This window comes from Bubalus bubalis, chromosome 1, assembly GCF_019923935.1.
Source record: "Bubalus bubalis isolate 160015118507 breed Murrah chromosome 1, NDDB_SH_1, whole genome shotgun sequence".
NCBI lineage: Eukaryota > Metazoa > Chordata > Mammalia > Artiodactyla > Bovidae > Bubalus > Bubalus bubalis.
Window position 1 is genome coordinate 61961137 of NC_059157.1, and position 19018 is coordinate 61980154.

A 19018-nucleotide genomic window follows, 5' to 3' on the forward strand; every position below is an offset into this window, starting at 1 on the left:
ACCCAGCTATCTCATTCTACAAAGAGCATGGGGACTGTTACCTGCCATCTATAATGATGTACCTCTGAGAGAATATTTGTGCATCTGCATTGACTCAGTGGAATTAGTTCTCACACTGTTTTAGAAATTATAAGTAAGAATGAAATTATGTTTGCATGTGAGTGTTCATTTCAGGAGTGCTGGACTAGGTTCTTATGAGAAATCAACCTAACCCATTAACCACAAACCTAAACTTAGTTACCATTTAATTAACGAGGTATGAGAAACTGTAATGCCACTGCTGCTGCTAAGTCACTTCAGTAGTGTCCAACTCTGTGTGACCCATAGACAGAAGCCCACCAGGCTCCCCTGTCTCTGGGATTCTCCAGGCAAGAACATTGGAGTGGGTTGCCATTTCCTTCTCCAATGCATGAAAGTGAAAAGTGAAAGTGAAATCACTCAGTCCTGTCCGACTCTTTGCGACCCCATGTACTGCAGCCTACCAGGCTCCTCTGTCCATGGGATTATCCAGGCAAGAGTACTGGAGTGGAGTGCCAGTGCCTTCTCTGAAACTGTAATGAGAACCTACAAATTAAAGACCAGTTTTACACGTCTTCGTGAAAACTGTGTTTGCTTATTCTCAACTTCTTTTAGCTTCATAAGAATAGGAGTTAGTTCAGTTCAGTTCAGTTGCTCAGTCTTGTCTGACTCTTCACGACCCCATGAATCGCAGCATGCCAGGCCTCCCTGTCCACCACCAACTCCCAGAGTTCACTCAGACTCACATCCATCGAGTCCGTGATGCCATCCAGCCATCTCATCCTCTGTCGTCCCCTTCTCCTCCTGCCATCCATCCCTCCCAGCATCAGAGTCATTTCCAATGAGTCAACTCTTTGCATGAGGTGACCAAAGTACTGGAGTTTCAGCTTTAGCATCATTCCCTCCAAAGAAATCCCAGGGCTGATCTCCTTCAGAATGGACTGGTTGGATCTCCTTGCAGTCCAAGGGACTCTCAAGAGTCTTCTCCAACACCACAGTCAAAAGCATCAGTTCTTCGGTGCTCAGCCTTCTTCACAGTCCAACTCTCACATCCATACCTAACCACAGGAAAAACCATAGCCTTGACTAGATGAACCTTTGTGGGCAAAGTAATGTCTCTGCTTTTGAATATGCTATCTAGGTTGATCATAACTTTCCTTCAAAGGAGTAAGCATCTTTTAATTTCATGGCTGCAATCACCTTCTGCAGTGATTTTGGAGCCCCAAAAAATAAAGTCTGACACTGTTTCCACGGTTTCCCCATCTATTTCCCATGAAGTGATGGGACTGGATGCCATGATCTTCGTTTTCTGAATGTTGAGGTTTAAGCCAACTTTTTCATTCTCCTCTTTCACTTTCATCAAGAGGCTTTTTAGTTCCTCTACACTTTCTGTCATAAGGGTGCTGTCATCTTCATACTTGAGGTTATTGATATTTCTCCCAGAAGAATAAAAGTATTATGCCCAATTTTTGATAGGGTCCAAATATTGGTTCCATGCCCTGACAATTTCTAACTTCTTGATAATCAATTAAGTCAGCAATTGTCTGAATTCCTTATATATACTTGTAACTCCTGAGGGTAGTGGGCCATATTAATTATTTTTATAACTCTAAAACACAGCTAATAGATGTTCTTAGAAAATATTTACTGAATCAACAATCCTAGGAATATGATGCAGGAACTTATCAGCAATATATTTTAGCCACATATCAGAATACATTTTTGAGGGCATTCTGTTGAAAGGCATGTCATTTGTCATTTGTATAAGATCTGAAAGGCCAGAACCACTGCCTTGTATTACAAAAATTACTAGAACAGAATTAATCAAGAAGACCTATTGTGTGAAATCTCCCACACCTGGAAATATGTTTCAGTTAGGAATTCCTTGAGCATGGACAAATTTGGAACAAGTTTATTTAATGGGAATAAATACCAAGAAAAATAGGAGAGAACTGCACTTGAACAAAATGGAAACTATACATACAGTGGGTTGCTATTCAAAGGAAATGCATTAAGACAATAAATGCTGGCTGGAAGGTCAGTTCATCCCCCATGCCTTCTAAATCCATAGCCTAAGGGAAAACAAAAAGAAAGCTGTTCGAATTCAGAACACTTTCCTGAAACAGAAAGAAACACTTATGGTCCTTCTCTTTGACATTTATGGTTAAAAACTGAACTAAGTGCTCTTTCTGGGCACTGATTTCCCATCACTTCTCCAAACACTTCAGCTAGGAAGTCGTAACACTTCAGCTACCTTTCCACGAGATTACAGAGTCTGGTCAGTACACTCTGGAGAATAAACTGAGAACTGCTTAGCAAAGTCTTGACTGGCACAAATGGAGTTACATAAAGTCTGAAATACATTTAATCCATTGACTACTTTAAAAACTCAAGCCTCTCCTTACTATTACTGTGACAGGTAGAGACAAGTCTATCTTGAAAAAGGTTTTTGTAATGAAAGCTTTTGTAAATCTTGAAATTTAATAAAAATGTAATAACATCAGCAATAGTAAAAACTTTTGCTTTCTTAAAATATGTGCTTCTTTTTATTGTATATAAAAGGGCTAGGAACTGTGTGATAGTGTTTGGTTTGGTTTGGTTTGGCAGGGGAGGAGGCAAATCAACTGAGAGGAACCAAGTTGAGATTAGTAATGTATTTGGAAAACTGGAGACATATGTAAACCAAAATGTATCAGGGATTATTTAAATTTCTTTGTTTAGGTGGTAACTGAAGTTAAAAGATCCCAACCAAAGTAGCTAAAACAATAACTTTAATTTAGCATCACATGGAATATTCACTGACCCAGAGTCGGGGGCAGTTTTATTTGTTAATTTAAAACCTTCTGTGCAATTTACAACAGAAGGTTCATTATGAGTATTTTGATGTACAGTGGAGAAGAGCATTGGATTGTGAACATTATATTGTTGAAAACATAACTGTATATTTGACCATTTTAATCTATTCTGGATGTTAGATTTCTGTATATTTCAATAAACACCTTAATGGAATTATCACAATGCTCAGCTTTTATGGGAACATCTAAAGAACAGGAACTAGGCCATTGTAACAATGCAATAGTGCCCCCTCCCCTTCAACAGTGGCTTAAACAAGAAACATGTTTACTATTATTTTGTGTGTCAGACATGACTCAGACCTGAGAGAGCAGCTTCTATCTGTGATTCCTTTTATTTTATATAAAACAGCTAGGAACTGAGTGATAGCTGGTCTAAGATGTAGCAACAATTTCATAGTCTGCCAGAGATTGGAAGGGAGAAAAGGCTGAGAGAATGCACATGTACTGCTTTTAAGATCATGGACCAAAATAGCACATATCAACACTATCCACTTACCTTTGTCCAGAACTTGATTACATGGTCACAAATAACAAGAATGACTAAGGAATGTAATGTCAGGATAAAAACCATGTGGCCAGGACACAGTCTGAGAGAGAGAAAAGCAAATGAGTTTTGTGGATACCTATTAATCAGTTCAGTTCAGCTCAGTCACTCAGTTGTGTCCGACTTTTTGCGACCCCATGAATCACAGCATGCCAGACCTCCCTGTCTATCACTAACTCCCAGAGTTCACCCAGAGTCACTTCCATCGAGTCAGTGATGCCATACAGCCATCTCATCCTCTGTCGTCCCCTTCTCCTACTGCCCTCAATCCCTCCCAGCATCAGAGTCATTTCCAATGAGTCAACTCTTCGCATGAGGTGACCAAAGTGATGGAGTTTCAGCTTTTAGCATCATTCCCTCCAAAGAAATCCCAGGGCTGATCTCCTTTAGAATGGACTGGTTGGATCTCCTTGCAGTCCAAGGGACTCTCAAGAGTCTTCTCCAACACCACCGTTCAAAAGCATCAATTCTTCGGTGCTCAGCTTTCTTCACAGTCCAACTCTCACATCCATACCTGACCACAGGAAAAACCATAGCCTTGACTAGGCGAACTTTTGTGCGCAAAATAATGTCTTTGTTTTTGAATATGCTATCTAGGTTGATCATAACTTTCCTTCCAAGGAGTAAACGTCTTTTAATTTCATGGCTGCAGTCACCATCTGCAGTGATTTTGGAGCCCCAAAAAATAAAGTCTGACACTGTTTCCACTGTTTCCCCATCTATTTCCCATGAAGCAATGGGACCAGATGCCATGATCTTCGTTTTCTGAATGTTGAGCTTTAAGCCAACTTTTTCACTCTCCACTTTCACTTTCATCAAGAGGCTTTTGAATTCCTCTTCACTTTCTGCCATAAGGGTGGTCTCATCTGCATATCTGAGGTTAGTGATGTTTCTCCCGGCAATCTTGATTCCAGCTTGTGCTTCTTCCAGTCCATCGTTTCTCATGATGTACTCTGCATATAAGTTAAATAAGCAGGGTGACAATATACAGCCTTGACGTACTCCTTTTCCTATTTGGAACTACTCTGTTGTCCCATGTCCAGTTCTAACTGTTGCTTCCTGACCTGCATACAAATTTCTCAAGAGGCAGATCAGGTGGTCTGGTATTCCCATCTCTTTCAGAATTTTCCACAGTTCATTGGGATCCACACAGTCAAAGTTTTGGCATAGTCAATAAAGCAGAAATAGATGTTTTTCTGGAACTCTCTTGCTTTTTCCATGATCCAGCAGATGTTGGCAATTTGATCTCTGGTTCCTCTGCCTTTTCTAAAACCAGCTTGAACATCTGGAAGTTCACGGTTCACATACTGCTGAAGCCTGGCTTGGAGAATTTTGAGCATTACTTTACTAGCGTGTGAGATGAGTGCAACTGTGCGGTAGTTTGAGCATTGTTTGGTATTGCCTTTCTTTGGGATTGGAATGAAAACTGACCTTTTCCAGTCCTGTGGCCACTGCTGGGTTTTCCAAATTTGCTGGCATATTGAATGCAGCACTTTCACAGCATCATCTTTCAGGATTTGAAATATAGCTTCAGTCAAAAACTATTTCCAAATGGTAAGCTCAAATTATTAACATTTTCCCACATCCCCCCTTTATGTGTCTCTAGATTTTAAAGTGCTGTTGAAAGAACTTCTTCATGTCTTCGGACGAAATTTGTGATTTTCTTTTTGCAGCTATACCCTTCAAATACAACTATCTTAAAAATCACTAAACCTAGATCAAAACTACTCTCTTTTTCTTTTTACTTTGTACTGTTATAGGACAATATTTAATTTCTCTTTTTTTTTTTTTGCTTTAAATGTAATCTTATCAAAAGCACAATTTATCAAAATTTTTAAACTTTCATGTCCTATTTCCTTAGCAATTCATCACAAGATTCTGTTTCTATAATTCCAAATGAATCCCCATTCTATAAATTAAGCAAAATATCAATATCCCTCTACTGGTTTCCTAACTCTCCATAGGTTGTTTGCCTCCATTATGGGTTCTCTTTCTTCTGAATCTCTTTTGTTCATGCTTAGTCACTCCATTCGGAGAAGGCAATGGCACCCGACTCCAATACTCTTGCCTGGAAAATCACATGCATAGAGGAGCCTGGTAGGCTGCAGTCCATGGGGTCGCTAAGAGTTGGACAGACTGAGCGAATTAACTTTCACTTTTCACTTTCATGCTTTGGAGAAGGAAATGGCAACCCACTCCAGTATTCTTGCCTGGAGAATCCCAAAGATGGGGGAGCCTGGTCTATGGGGTCACACAGAGTCAGACATGAGTGAAGGGACTTAGCAGCAGTAGCAGCAGCAATTACTCCATCGTGTCCGACTCTTTGCGACCCCATGGACAGCAGTCTGCCAAGCTCCTCTGTCCATGGACATTCTCCAGGCAAGAATATTGGAGTGGGTTGCCCGTTTTCTCCTCCAATTGATCCTCCCTATCCAGTGATCAAACCCAGGTCTCCCGCATTGCAGGCAGATTTTTTACTGACTGAGCCATCAGGGTCTCTTTTTAAGCAAAAATATTCTCCATTTTCAACACTGAATCACTGACTTTTAAAAAACATATTTTTCTTAAGTATGATCATTATTTTCATTATCTATACAATTCTGGTTTCTCTAAATTTCCATTTTTATTTAATTGCATTTTTCCATACCTGAAGTGCTTTGAGAAACACTTATGCTATTATCTTAAGATTCTATAAAATATATAGCCAAATCACTTTTTCTTTAAATATAGAATTATCACGAAGCAAAGCTAGCACTCATTAGTAAGTTTAAATAAATTCACCCAATTTTCAGTAGTGGCCTGATGAGACATATTTTTTTCTTTTCAGAAGTACGAAATCAGAAGCTGTCCTAAGATGGTGGAGGAATAGGATGGGGAGACCACTTTCTCCCCAACAAATTCATCAAAAGAACATTTGAACACTGAGTAAATTCCACAAAACAACTTCTGAATGCTGGCAGAGGACATCAGTTCAGTTCAGTTCAGTCACTCAGTCATGTCTGACTCCTTGTGACCCCATGAATTGCAGCATGCCAGGCCTCCCTGTCCATCACCAACTTCCGGAGTTCACTCAGACTCATGTCCATCAAGTCAGTGATGACATCCAGCTATCTCATCCTCAGTCGTCCCTTTCTCCTCCTGCCCTCAATCCCTCCCAGCATCAGAGTCTTTCCCAATGAGTCAACTCTTTGCATGAAGTGGCCAGAGTACTGGAGTTTCAGCTTTAGCATCATTCCTTCCAAAGAACACCCAGGACTGATCTCCTTTAGAATGCACTGATTGGATTTCCTTGCAGTCCAAAGGACTTGCAAGAGTCGTCTCCAACACCACAGTTCAAAAGCACCAATTCTTTGGTGCTCAGCATTCTTCACAGTCCAACTCTCACATCCATACATGACTACTGGAAAAACCATAGCATTGACTAGACGGACCTTTGTTGGCAAAATAATGTCTCTGCTTTTGAATATGCTATCTGGGTTGGTCATAACCCTCCTTCCAAGGAGTAAGCATCTTTTAATTTCATGGCTGCAAGCACCATCTGCAGTGATTTTGGAGCAGAGGACATCAGGCACCCTGAAAAGCAACACATTGTTTTTGAAAGGAGGTAGGGAAAAAAAATTAAAAGATAAAAAGAGAGACAAAAGAGGTAGGGACGGAAATCCTTATTGGAAAGGGAGTCTTAAAAAAGAGAGAAGTTTCCATACACCAGGAAACACTTTCACTGCCGAGTCTGTGGCAAGCCTTGGAACTTCAGAGGGCAACATTACTTGGAGGAAAAATAAATAAATAATTAATACCCATAAAGTACGCAGACAACAGCAACTCCCAGGGGAAAAGCAGCACAGATGCCTGCATCCACCACTAGCAAGAAGTGGCTAGGCAGGGAGGCGCAGGCTGCATTGCTTAGAGTAAGGACTGGGCCTGAATGCCCCAAACGCAATCTGAGGGAATGAACTTGAGATAGCAAACCAGACTGTGGAATAGCTATCCTGCAAAAATCCCTAACTTAAGACACAGCCAGGCCCTCTCTCAGAACAAAGGACTGACCAGAGCTAGCCAGCTGCAGACCAGCCCATAACCTGCTGGAGGCAGGCAGGCAAGGGCAGCTAGAGCTGTAAGGGGGCAATCACGGCCCCAAAGAGGCATCATGTACCAAAACTGCAAACAGGCTTCATTGCTAACCAAGCCTTCTTGCGATTCTGGATGGTCAACATCTGCCAGGAGGGTTGCAGCCAGAGATCAGCTCTCCAGAAGAGACACACGGCACACCTGAGAGGGTTCACTGGTTGTACACCCAGAAAACCGAGTGGCAGGGACTGGGGAGGCAATAAGTCGCAGTGACTGTACTCGCCAAGCACTTGGTCACCTGAGCTTCTAGGACCTGGAAAGGGCACAAAACGCAGGCCCAAAGGAGTCTGCACCTTTCTAGAGTACCCGAGTACCTGAACATGGAAGGCTTAGACCTGGGAAGTGCATACAACCCAGGGCCAGCTGCAGACAGTTCCATGGCAGAACAACCTAGAGGCTAAGCAGTGTAGACAGGGAAAGCACACATGCCGTGAGCAGGGGCAAACCCTCCGTGCCTGAGACACTGTGAGCACATGCCAGTGTTATTTGTTTGCAGTATTCCTCCCTCCGCACAGCATGACTGAACTGTTGAGTTCAGTTCAGTCACTCAATCATGTGTGACTCTTTGTGACCCCATGAATCACAGCACGCCAGGCCTCCCTGTCCATCACAAACTCCCGGAGTTTGCCCGAACTCATGTCCATCGAGTTGGCAATGCCATCCAGCCATCTCATCTTCTATCATCACCTTCTCCTTCTGCCCCTAATCCCTCCCAGCATCAGGGTCTTTTCCAATGAGTCAACTCTTCGCATGAGGTGGCCAAAGTATTGGAGTTTCAGCTTCAGCATCAGTCTTTCCAATGAACACCCAGGACTGATCTCCTTTAGGATGGACTGGTTGGATATCCTTGCAGTCCAAGGGACTCTCAAGAGTCTTCTCCAACACCACAGTTCCAAAGCATCAATTCTTCGACACTCAGCTTTCTTCACAGTCCAACTCTCACATCCATACATGATCACTGGGAAAACCATAGCCTTGACTAGATGGACCTTTGTTGCCAAAGTAATGTCTCTGCTTTGGAATATGCTATCTAGGTTGGTCATAACTTTCCTACCAAGGAGTAAGCATAAGCATCTCTTAATTTCATGGCTGCAATTGAACAAGTGAGCCTAATAAAGTGTCCACTACTGCCCCCTTGTGTCAGGGCGGAAAGTAGACACTGAATAGACCAGCAAACAGAAGGTAAAACAGAGGGAACCACCTAGGAAGTGACAGGTGCAATAGACTAAAACCCTGTAGGTAGCACTGACTACATATTAAGGGGCCTACAAGTACTTGAGAATTGTAAGCTGGATCAAGGAACTATTGGAAAAAGAACTGACCCCACTCTGTCCACAACAACAGAGACAGTCCTAGATACATTTTTACTATTCAGTTCAGTCGGTCAGTCATGTCCAACTCTTTGTGAGCCCATGAATAACGGCCTCCCTGGCCTCCCTGTCCATCACCAACTCCCGGAGTTCACTCAGACTCACATCCATCGAGTCAGTGATGCCATCCAGACATCTCATCCTCTGTCGTCCCCTTCTCCTTCTGCCCCCAATCCCTCCCAGCATCAGAGTCATTTCCAATGAGTCAACTCTTCGCATGAGGTGGCCAAAGTACTGGAGTTTCAGCTTTAGCATCATTCCTTCCAAAGAAATCCCAGAGCTAATCTCCTTCAGAATGGACTGGTTGGATCTCCTTGCAGTCCAAGGGACTCTCAAGAGTCTTCTCCAACACCACAGTTCAAAAGCATCAATTCTTCAGCACTCAGCCTTCTTCACAGTCCAACTCTCACATCCATACATGACCACAGGGAAAACCATAGCCTTGACTAGATGAAACTTTGTGGGCAAAGTAATGTCTCTGCTTTTGAATATGCTATCTAGGTTGATCATAACCCTCCTACCAAGGAGTAAGTGTCTTTTAATTTCATGGCTGCAGTCACCATCTGCAGTGATTTTGGAGCCCCAAAAAATAAAGTCTGACACTGTTTCCACTGTTTCCCCATCTATTTCCCACGAAGCGATGGGACCAGATGCCATGCTCTTCGTTATTTGAATGTTGAGCTTTAAGCCAACTTTTCCACCCCCCACTTTCAATTTCATCAAGAGGCTTTTGAGTTCCTCTTCACTTTCTGCCATAAGGGTGGTGTCATCTGCATATCTGAGATTATTGATATTTCTCCTAGCAATCTTGATTCCAGCTTGTACTTCTTCCAGCCCAGCATTTCTCATGATGTACTCTGCATATATGTTAAATAAGCAGGGTGACAATATGCAGCCTTGACATACTCCTTTTCCTATTTGGAACCACTCTGTTGTTCCATGTCCAGTTCGAACTGTTGCTTCCTGACCTGCATACAAATTTCTCAAGAGGCAGATCAGGTGGTCTGGTATTCCCATCTCTTTCAGAATTTTCCACAGTTCATTGGGATCCACACAGTCAAAGGCTTTGGCATAGTCAATAAAGCAGAAATAGATGTTTTTCTGGAACTCTCTTGCTTTGTCCATGATCCAGCGGATGTTGGCAATTTGATCTCTGGTTCCTCTGCCTTTTCTAAAACCAGCTTGAACATCAGGAATTTCACGGTTCACGTATTGCTGAAGCCTGGCTTGGAGAGTTTTGAGCATTATTTTACTAGCGTGTGAGATGAGTGCAATTGTGTGGTAGTTTTAGCATTGCTTGGCATTGCCTTTCTTTGGGATTGGAATGAAAAGTGACCTTTGCCAGTCCTCTGGCTACTGCTGAGTTTTCCAAATTTGCGGCATATGGAGTGCAGCACTTTCACAGCATCATCTTTCAGGATTTGGAATAGCTCAACTGGAATTCCATCATCTCCACTAGCTTTGTTCATAGTGATGCTTTCTAAGGCCCACTTGACTTCACATTCCACAATGTCTGGCTCTAGGTCAGTGATCACATCATCATGATTATCTGGGTTGTGAATGTATTTCTTGTACAGTTCTTCTGTGTATTCTTGCCACCTCTTCTTAATATCTTCTGTTTCTGTTAGGCCCGTACCATTTCTGTCCTTTATCGAGCACATCTTTGCATGAAATGTTCCCTTGGTATCTCTAATTTTCTTGAAGAGATTTCTAGTCTTTCCCATTCTGTTGTTTTCCTCTATTTCTTTGCACTGATCACTGAGGAAGGCTTTCTTATCTCTTCTTGCTCTTCTTTGGAACTCTGCATTCAAATGCTTATATCTTTCCTTTTCTCCTTTGCTTTTTGCTTCTCTTCTTTTCACAGCTATTTGTAAGGCCTCCCCAGACAGCCATTTTGCTTTTTTGCATTTCTTTTCCATGGGGATGGTCTTGATCCCTGTCCTGTACAATGTCACGAACCTCTGTCCATAGTTCATCAGGCACTCTATCTATCAGATATAGTCCCTTAAATCTATTTCTCACTTCCACTGTATACTCATAAGGGATTTGATTTAGGTCATATCTGAATGGTCTAGTGGTTTTACTATTATCATTCTTTAAATTTTTTTAAAAAAATTGTTTTTTAAGTCCTCTATTACACCTTTTATTTTCATTTTTATAACGTACTATTACCTTGCAAAAATAGACCCTATTTTTAAAGCAAACTTCATATATATATTTATATTTGATAATTTTTATGACTTTGTTTTTTTTTTTTTTCTTTAAAACTGTATTTTGTAGAATCCAACCTCTACTCTAGATTTTTAATCTTTGCTTTTTGGTATTTGTTATCAATTTTGTACCTTTAAGAACCCAATCTTCAGTACCCATTTTTACTTGGGAGCGCGATTACTGGCTTGACTGCTCTCTCCCTCTTTGCACTCTCCTTTTTCTCCACCAGGTCCCCTCTATCTCCTCCCTCCACCTTCTCTTCTCTACCCAACTCTGTAAATCTCTTTGTGTACTCTGGACTGTGGGGAACACTTTGGGAACTGATTACTGGTTGGATCTGTCTCTCTCCTTTTGATTCCCCCCTTTATCCTCATGACCAACTCTGTCTCCCCCCCTCCCTCTTCTCTGTGTAACTCTGTGAACATATCTGAGTGGTCCAGACTGTGGAGAACACATAGGGAATTGATTACTGGCTAGCTTGCTCTCGCCTCTTTTGATTCCCCCTCTTCTCCTCCTGGTCACCTCTATCTCCCTCCTCCCTCGTCTCTTCTCCATGTAACTCTGTGAACCTCTCTGAGTGTCCCTCACTTTGGAGATACTTTTCATATTTAACCTAGATGTTTTATCATTGGTGCTGTAGAGATGGAGAACTCTTGAGGCTACTTTAAGATTAAGACTGAAAACCCGAGGCTGGAGGCTTAAGTCCAAATCCTGAGAACACCAGAGTACTCCTGACTCCAGGGAATATTAATCAATAGGAGCTCATCAAACACCTCCATACCTACACTGAAACCAAGCACCACACAAGGGCCAACAAGTTCCAGAGCAAGACATACCACACAAATTTTCCAACAACACAGGAACATAGCCATGAGCCTCAATATACAGGCTGCCCAAAGTCACACCTAACACACTGACATCACATAACTCATTACTGGACACTTCATTGCACTCCAGAGAAAAGAAATCCAGCTCCATCCACCAGAACACCGACAAAAGCTTCCCTAACCTGGAAACCTTGACAAGCCACCCATCCAACCCCACCAACAGTGAGGAAACTCCACAATAAAGAGAACTACACAAACTGCCAGAATACAAAAAGGCCAACCCAAACACAGCAATATAAGCAAGATGAAGAGGCATAGAAATACCCAGAAGGTAAAGGAACAGGATAAATGCCCACCAAACCAAACAAAAGAGGAAGAGATAAGGAATGTACCTGATAAATAATTCCTAATAATGATAGTGAAAATGATCCAAAATCTTGAAAACAAAATGGAGTTACAGATAAATAGCCTGGAGACAAGGATTGAGAAGATGGAATAAATGTTTAACAAGGACCTAGAAGAAATAAAAAAGAGTCAATATATAATGGATAATGCAATAAATGAGATCAAAAACACTCTGGAGGGAATCAATAGTAGAATAACGGAGGCAGAAGATAGGATAAGTGAGGTAGAAGATAAAATAGTAGAAATAAATGAAACAGAGAGGAAAACAGAAAAGCAAATTAAAAGAAATGAGGACAATCTCAGAGACCTCCAGGACAATGTTAAATGCCCCAACATTCGAATCATAGGAGTCCCAGAAGAAGAAGTCAAAAAGAAAGACAATGAGAAAATACTTGAGGAGATAATAGTTGAAAACTTCCCTAAAATGGAGAAGGAAATAATCACCCAAGTCTAAGAAACCCAGAGAGTCCCAAACAGGATAAACCCAAGGCAAAACACCCCAAAACACATATTAATCAAATTAATGAAGATCAAACACAAAGAACAAATATTAAAAGCAGCAAGGGAAAAACAATAAATAACACAAAAGGGGATTTCCATAAGGATACCAGCTGATCTTTCCATAGAAACTCTTCAGGCCAGGAGGGAATGGCAGGACATACTTAAAGTGATGAAGGAAAATAACCTAGCCCAGATTACTGTACTCAGCAAGGATCTCATTCAAATATGAAGGAGAAATCAAAAGCTTTACAGACAAGCAAAAGCTGAGAAAATTCAGGACCACCAAACCAGCTCTCCAACAAAAGCTAAAGGATCTTCTCTAAACAGGAAACACACAAAGGGTGTATAAACTTGAACCCAAAACAATAAAGTAAATGGTAATGGGATCATACTTATCAATAATTACCTTAAACAAAAATGAGTTGAATGCTCCTATCAAAAGTCAAAGACTGGCTTAATGGATACAAAAACAAGACCCCTATATATGTTGTCTACAAGAGGCCCATCTCGAAACAAGGGACACATACAGACTGAAATTGAAGTGCTGGAAAAGATATTCCATGCAAATAGAGACCAAAAGAAAGCAGGAATAACAATACTCATATTAGATGAAATAGACTTTAAAATAAAGGCTGTGAAAAGAGACAAAGAAGGACACTACATAATGATCAAAGGATCAATCTAAGAAGAAGATATAAAAATTTTAAATACTTGTGCACTCAACATAGGAGAACTGTAATATGTAAGATAAATGCTAACAAGTATGAAAAGGGAAATTAACAATAACACAATAATAGTGGGAGACTTTAATACCCCACTCACACCTATGAATAGATCAACTAAACAGAAAATTAACAAGGAAACACAAACTTTAAATGATACAATAGACCAGTTAGACCTAATTGATATCTATAGGACATTTCACCACAAAACAATGAATTTCACCTTTTTCTCAAGCACACACGGAACCTTCACCAGGATAGATCACATCCTGGGCCATAAATCTAGCCTTGGTATATTAACAAAAATTGAAATCATTCCAAGTGTCTTTTCTGACCACAGTGCAGTAAGACTAGATGTCAATTACAGAAGAAAAACTATTAAAAATTCCAACATATGGAGGCTAACAAACACGCTGCTGAATAACCAACAAGTCACAGAAGAAATCAAAAAAGAAATCAAAATATGCATTGAAATGAATGAAAATGAAAACACAACAACCCAAAACCTATGAACCACTGTAAAAACAGTGCTAAGGGGAAGGTTCATAGCAATACAGGCATACCTCAAGAAACAAGAAAAAATTCAAATAAATAACCTAACTCTACCCCTCAAGCAACTAGAATAGGAAGAAATGATGAATCCCAGAGTTAGTAGAAGGAAAGAAATCTTAAAAATTGGGGCAGAAATAAATGTAAAAGAAACAAAGGAGACCATAGCAAAAATCAACAAAGCTAAAATCTGCTTCTTTGAGAAGATAAATTAAATTGACAAACCATTAGCCAGACTCATCAAGAAACAACAGAAGAATAATCAAATCAACAAAATTAGAAATGGAAATGGAGAAATCACAACAGACGACACAGAAACACAAAGGATCATAAGAAACTACTATCAGCAACTATATGACAGTAAAATGGACAACTTGGAAGAAATGGACAAATTTTTGAAAAATTATAACTTTCCAAAACTGAACCAGGAAGAAATATAAAATCTTAACAGACCCATCACAAGCACAGAAATCAAAATTGTAATCAGAAATCTTCCAGCAAACAAAAGCCCAGGTCCAGACGGCTTCACTGCTAAATTCTACCAAAAATTTAGAGAAGAGCTAACACTTATCCTACTCAAACTCTTCCATAAAATTGCAGAGGAAGGTAAACTTCCAAATTTATTCTATGAGGCCACCATCACCCTAATACCAAAACCTGACAATGATGCTACAGAAAAAGAAAACTACAGGCCAATATCACTGATTAACATAGATGCAAAAATCCTTAATAAAATTCTAGCAAACAGAATCCAACAACACATTAAAAAGATCATACATCATGACCAAATGGGCTTTATCCCAGGGATGCAAAGATTCTTCAATATCCACAAATCAATCAATGTAATACACCACATTAACAAATTGAAAGATAAAAACCATATGATTATCTCAATAGATGTAGTGAAATCCTTTGACAAAATTCAACATGCATTTATGATAAAAACTCTCCAGAAAGCTGGAATAGAAGAAACATGCCTCAACATAATAAAAGCTATATATGACAAACTCAGCAAACATTATCCTCAATGGTGAAAAATTGAAAGCACTTCCACTAAAGTCAGGAAGAAGACAAGGGTGCCCACTCTCACCACTACTACTAAACATAGTTTTGGAAGTTTTTGCCACAGCAATCAGAGCAGAAAAAGAAAAAAAAAAAAAAAAGAATCCAAATTGGAAAAGAAGTAAAACTCTCACTGTTTGCAGATGACATGATCCTCTACATAGAAAACCCAAAAGACGCCACCAGAAAATTACTAGAGCTAATCAATGAATATAGTAAAGTTGAAGGATATAAAATCAATACCCAGAAATCCCTCACATTCCTATACACTAATAATGAGAAAATAGAGAAATTAAGGAAAGAATTCCCTTCACCATTGCAATGAAAAGAATAAAATACTTAGGAATACATATACCTAAAGAAACAAAAGATCTATATATAGAAAACTATAAAACACTGATGAAAGAAATCAAAGAGGACACTAAAGGATGGAAAAATATATCCTGTTCATGGATTGGAGCAATCAATATAGTGAAAATGAGTATACTACCCAAAGCAATCTATAGATTCAATGCAATCCCTATCAAGCTACCAATGGTATTTTTCACAGAGCTAGAACAAATGCTTTCACAGTTTATATTGAAATACTAAAAACCTTGAATAGCCAAAGCAATCTTGAGAAAGAAGACTGGAACTGGATGAATCAACCTGCCTGACTTCAGGCTCTACTACAAAGCCACAGTCATCAAGACAGTATGGTACTGGCACAAAGACAGAAATATAGATCAATGGAACAAAACAGAAAGCCTTGAGATAAATCCACACACCTATGGACTCCTTATCTCTGGCAAAAGAGGCAAGAATATACAATGGAGAAAAGACAATCTATTTAACAAGTGGTGCTGGGAAAACTGGCCAAACACTTGTAAAATAATGAAACTAGAACACTTTCTAACACCATACACAAAAATAAACTCAAAATGGATTAAAGATCTAAATGTAAGACCAGAAACTATAAAACTCCTAGAGGAGAATATAGACAAAACACTCTCCGACATACATCACAGCAGGATCCTCTATGACCCACCTCCCAGAATATTGGAAATAAAAGCAAAAATAAACAAATGGGACCTAATTAAAATTAAAAGCTTCTGTACAGCAAAGGAAACTATAAGCAAAATGAAAAGACAGCCTTCAGAATGGGAGAAAACAATAGCAAATGAAGCAACTGATAAACAACTAATCTCAAAAATATACAAGCAACTCCTGCAGCTCAATTCCAGAAAAGTAAAAGATCCAATCAAAAAATGGGCCAAAGAACTAAACAGACATTTCTCCAAAGAAGACATACAGATGGCTAACAAACACATGAAAAGATGCTCAACTACACTCATTATCAGAGAAATGCAAATCAAAACCACAAGGAGGTACCATTTCACGCCAGTCAGAATGGCTGCAATCCAAGAGTCTACAAGTAATAAATGCTGGAGAGGGTGTGGAGAAAAGGGAACCCTCTTACACTGTTGGTGGGAATGCAAACTGGTATAGCCACTATGGAGAACAGTGTGGGGATTCCTTAAAAAACTGGAAACAGAACTGCCAGCAATCCCACTGCTGGGCAACCATACCAAGGAAACCAGAATTGAAAGAGACACGTGTACCTCAATGTCCATTGCAGTACTGTTTATAATAGCCAGGACATGGAAGCAACCTAGATGTCCATCAGCAGATGAATGGATAAGAAAGCTGTGGTACATATACACAATAGAGTATTACTCAGCCATTAAAAATAATACATTTGAGTCAGTTCTAATAAGATGAATCAAACTGGAGCCTATTATACAGAGTGAGGTAAGCCAGAAAGAAAAACACCAACACAGTATACTAACGCATATATATGGAATTTAGAAAGATGGTAATGATAACCCTGTATGCAAGACAGCAAAAGAGACACAGATGTATAGAACAGTCTTTTGGACTCTGGGGGGGGAGAGGGCAGGATGATTTGGGAGAATGCATTGAAATATGTATATTATCATATTATCATATATTACCATATATGAAACGAATCACCAGTCCAGGTTCAATGCATGATACAGGGTGCTCGGGGCTGGTGCACTGGGATGACCCAGAGGGATGGGATGGGGAGGGAGGTGGCAGGGGGGTTCAGGATAGGGAACACATGTATACCCGTGGCTGATTCTTGTTGATGTATGGCAAAACCAATACAATATTGTAAAGTAATTAACCTCCAATTAAAATAAATAAATCTATATTAAAAAAATACGAAATCAGTTGTTTATCTTTAAAAGGTCACATGAAATTTACATGGAAAATAACCTTTTCCTGCATGGTCACATAAAATGCTCTTCTTCATATTTAAGTTTGTTAGTCTTTCAGTCACGTCTGACTCTTTGCAACCCCATGGACTGTAGCCCGCCAGGCTCCTCTATCCCTGGAATTCTCCAGGCAAAAATGTTGGAGTGGGTAGCCATTCACTTCTCAGGGGGATCTTCCCAATCCAGGGATCAAAGCTGGGTCTCCCATATTGCAGGCAGATTCTTTATTGTCTGAGTTACCAGGGGAGCCCTGCCTTCATCATATAACCCGTCCCTAAAATAAGTCAATAACAGATACTTTGGCAAACATGTCTGTATTTGTGTGCTTTGTGTATGGGTGAGGAGGAAGGAGGATACTAAATAAAGCCTTGCTAAGCAGGAGCCAGGAACCATCTGTGAGGGTATGGACAAAGATGCCTGCTCACTGAGGCTCAAATTTAGGGAGACTGGTTAAGATGGAACTGCATGATCCCAATAAAGGCCTTGTAGGAAGTAGCACCCCTGAAATAAAATTACCCTTTAGGGAAATGTTCAATGGGGATAAATCTTTAGGGTTGCATTCTGATGAAATTATTTTTCCTGGCAAGATCTAAGACTGGTAATTTTACAACGATTACTATTCCTCTGCTACTATAAAGACTTAGAATCCTCTCCATGAGAATCTGGCTGGGTTCCTGGAGGAAAGCTCATGAAACAGGCATGAGGCGTTTTCAGTCACATGCTAGTCCACACTCAGCCTCCAGCAATTCCTCAAAATTGTCAATTAAGTGTTTCTCCCCATTCATGCTCCCAGCAGCTTTTGCTGCAATAAGCTAACTGTACTTACCTGTCTTTCTAGATTTGCGGTAATGGTTTGCACTACAACCTCAGATATGTGGATGTAAGAAGAGCTGTCAGTTTTCAGTTTGTCCAGATTTTTCTTGTTGTGAGGATGAGAGTGAGCAGTTTCAGTTTTTTTTTTTTTTCTTCTTTTTACATGCTGTAGCTGAAATTAGAAATCTCTCCTCAAAGATTTACCTAAGTTCCATACCCAAGTAGTGGACTAGAGTTTCTGGTGATAATACAGTAATTCTCAACCCAGAGGCTCTTGTGTAATTGTTTCTAAAAAAGCAGGGACCTGTGAGTCTTTTTCTTTTGCGAGACACTCTGGGAGGAGCTGCCCCACGCCTGAGGCCAGGGGCGGTGGCCGGGAGCAGCAACCCCATGTCCAAGGAGCAGTAGCTGCGTGGGCGCAGGAGGGCCTAGAGGAGCTATTCCAAGTTCAAGGTCGGGAGGAGTGGCGGTGAGGAGATACCCCTTGTCCAAGGTATGGAGCAGCTGCTGTGCTTTGCTGGAGCAGCCGTGAAGAGATACCCCATGTCCAAGGTAAGAAAAACCCAAGTAAGATGGTAGGTGTTGTAAGAGGGCATCAGAGGGCAGACACACTGAAACCATACTCACAGAAAACCAGTCAATCAAATCACACTAGGACCACAGCCTTGTTGAACTCAATAAAATTAAGCCATGCCTGTGGGGCCACACAAGACGGGTGGGCATGGTGGAGAGGT

At 40.4% G+C, this 19018-nt stretch overlaps 1 long non-coding RNA gene across 1 annotated transcript; it reads right to left on the reverse strand.

The window, feature by feature from the left end:
• Positions 1 to 1923: 1923 nt before the first annotated feature.
• On the reverse strand, positions 1924 to 3463 carry LOC123333332. Its single transcript, XR_006550662.2, has 2 exons — positions 3370 to 3463; positions 1924 to 2090 (listed from the first exon to the last, which is right to left on the reverse strand). It is a non-coding gene; the product is annotated as an uncharacterized LOC123333332 (long non-coding RNA).
• Between the last annotated feature and the right edge of the window lie 15555 nt (positions 3464 to 19018).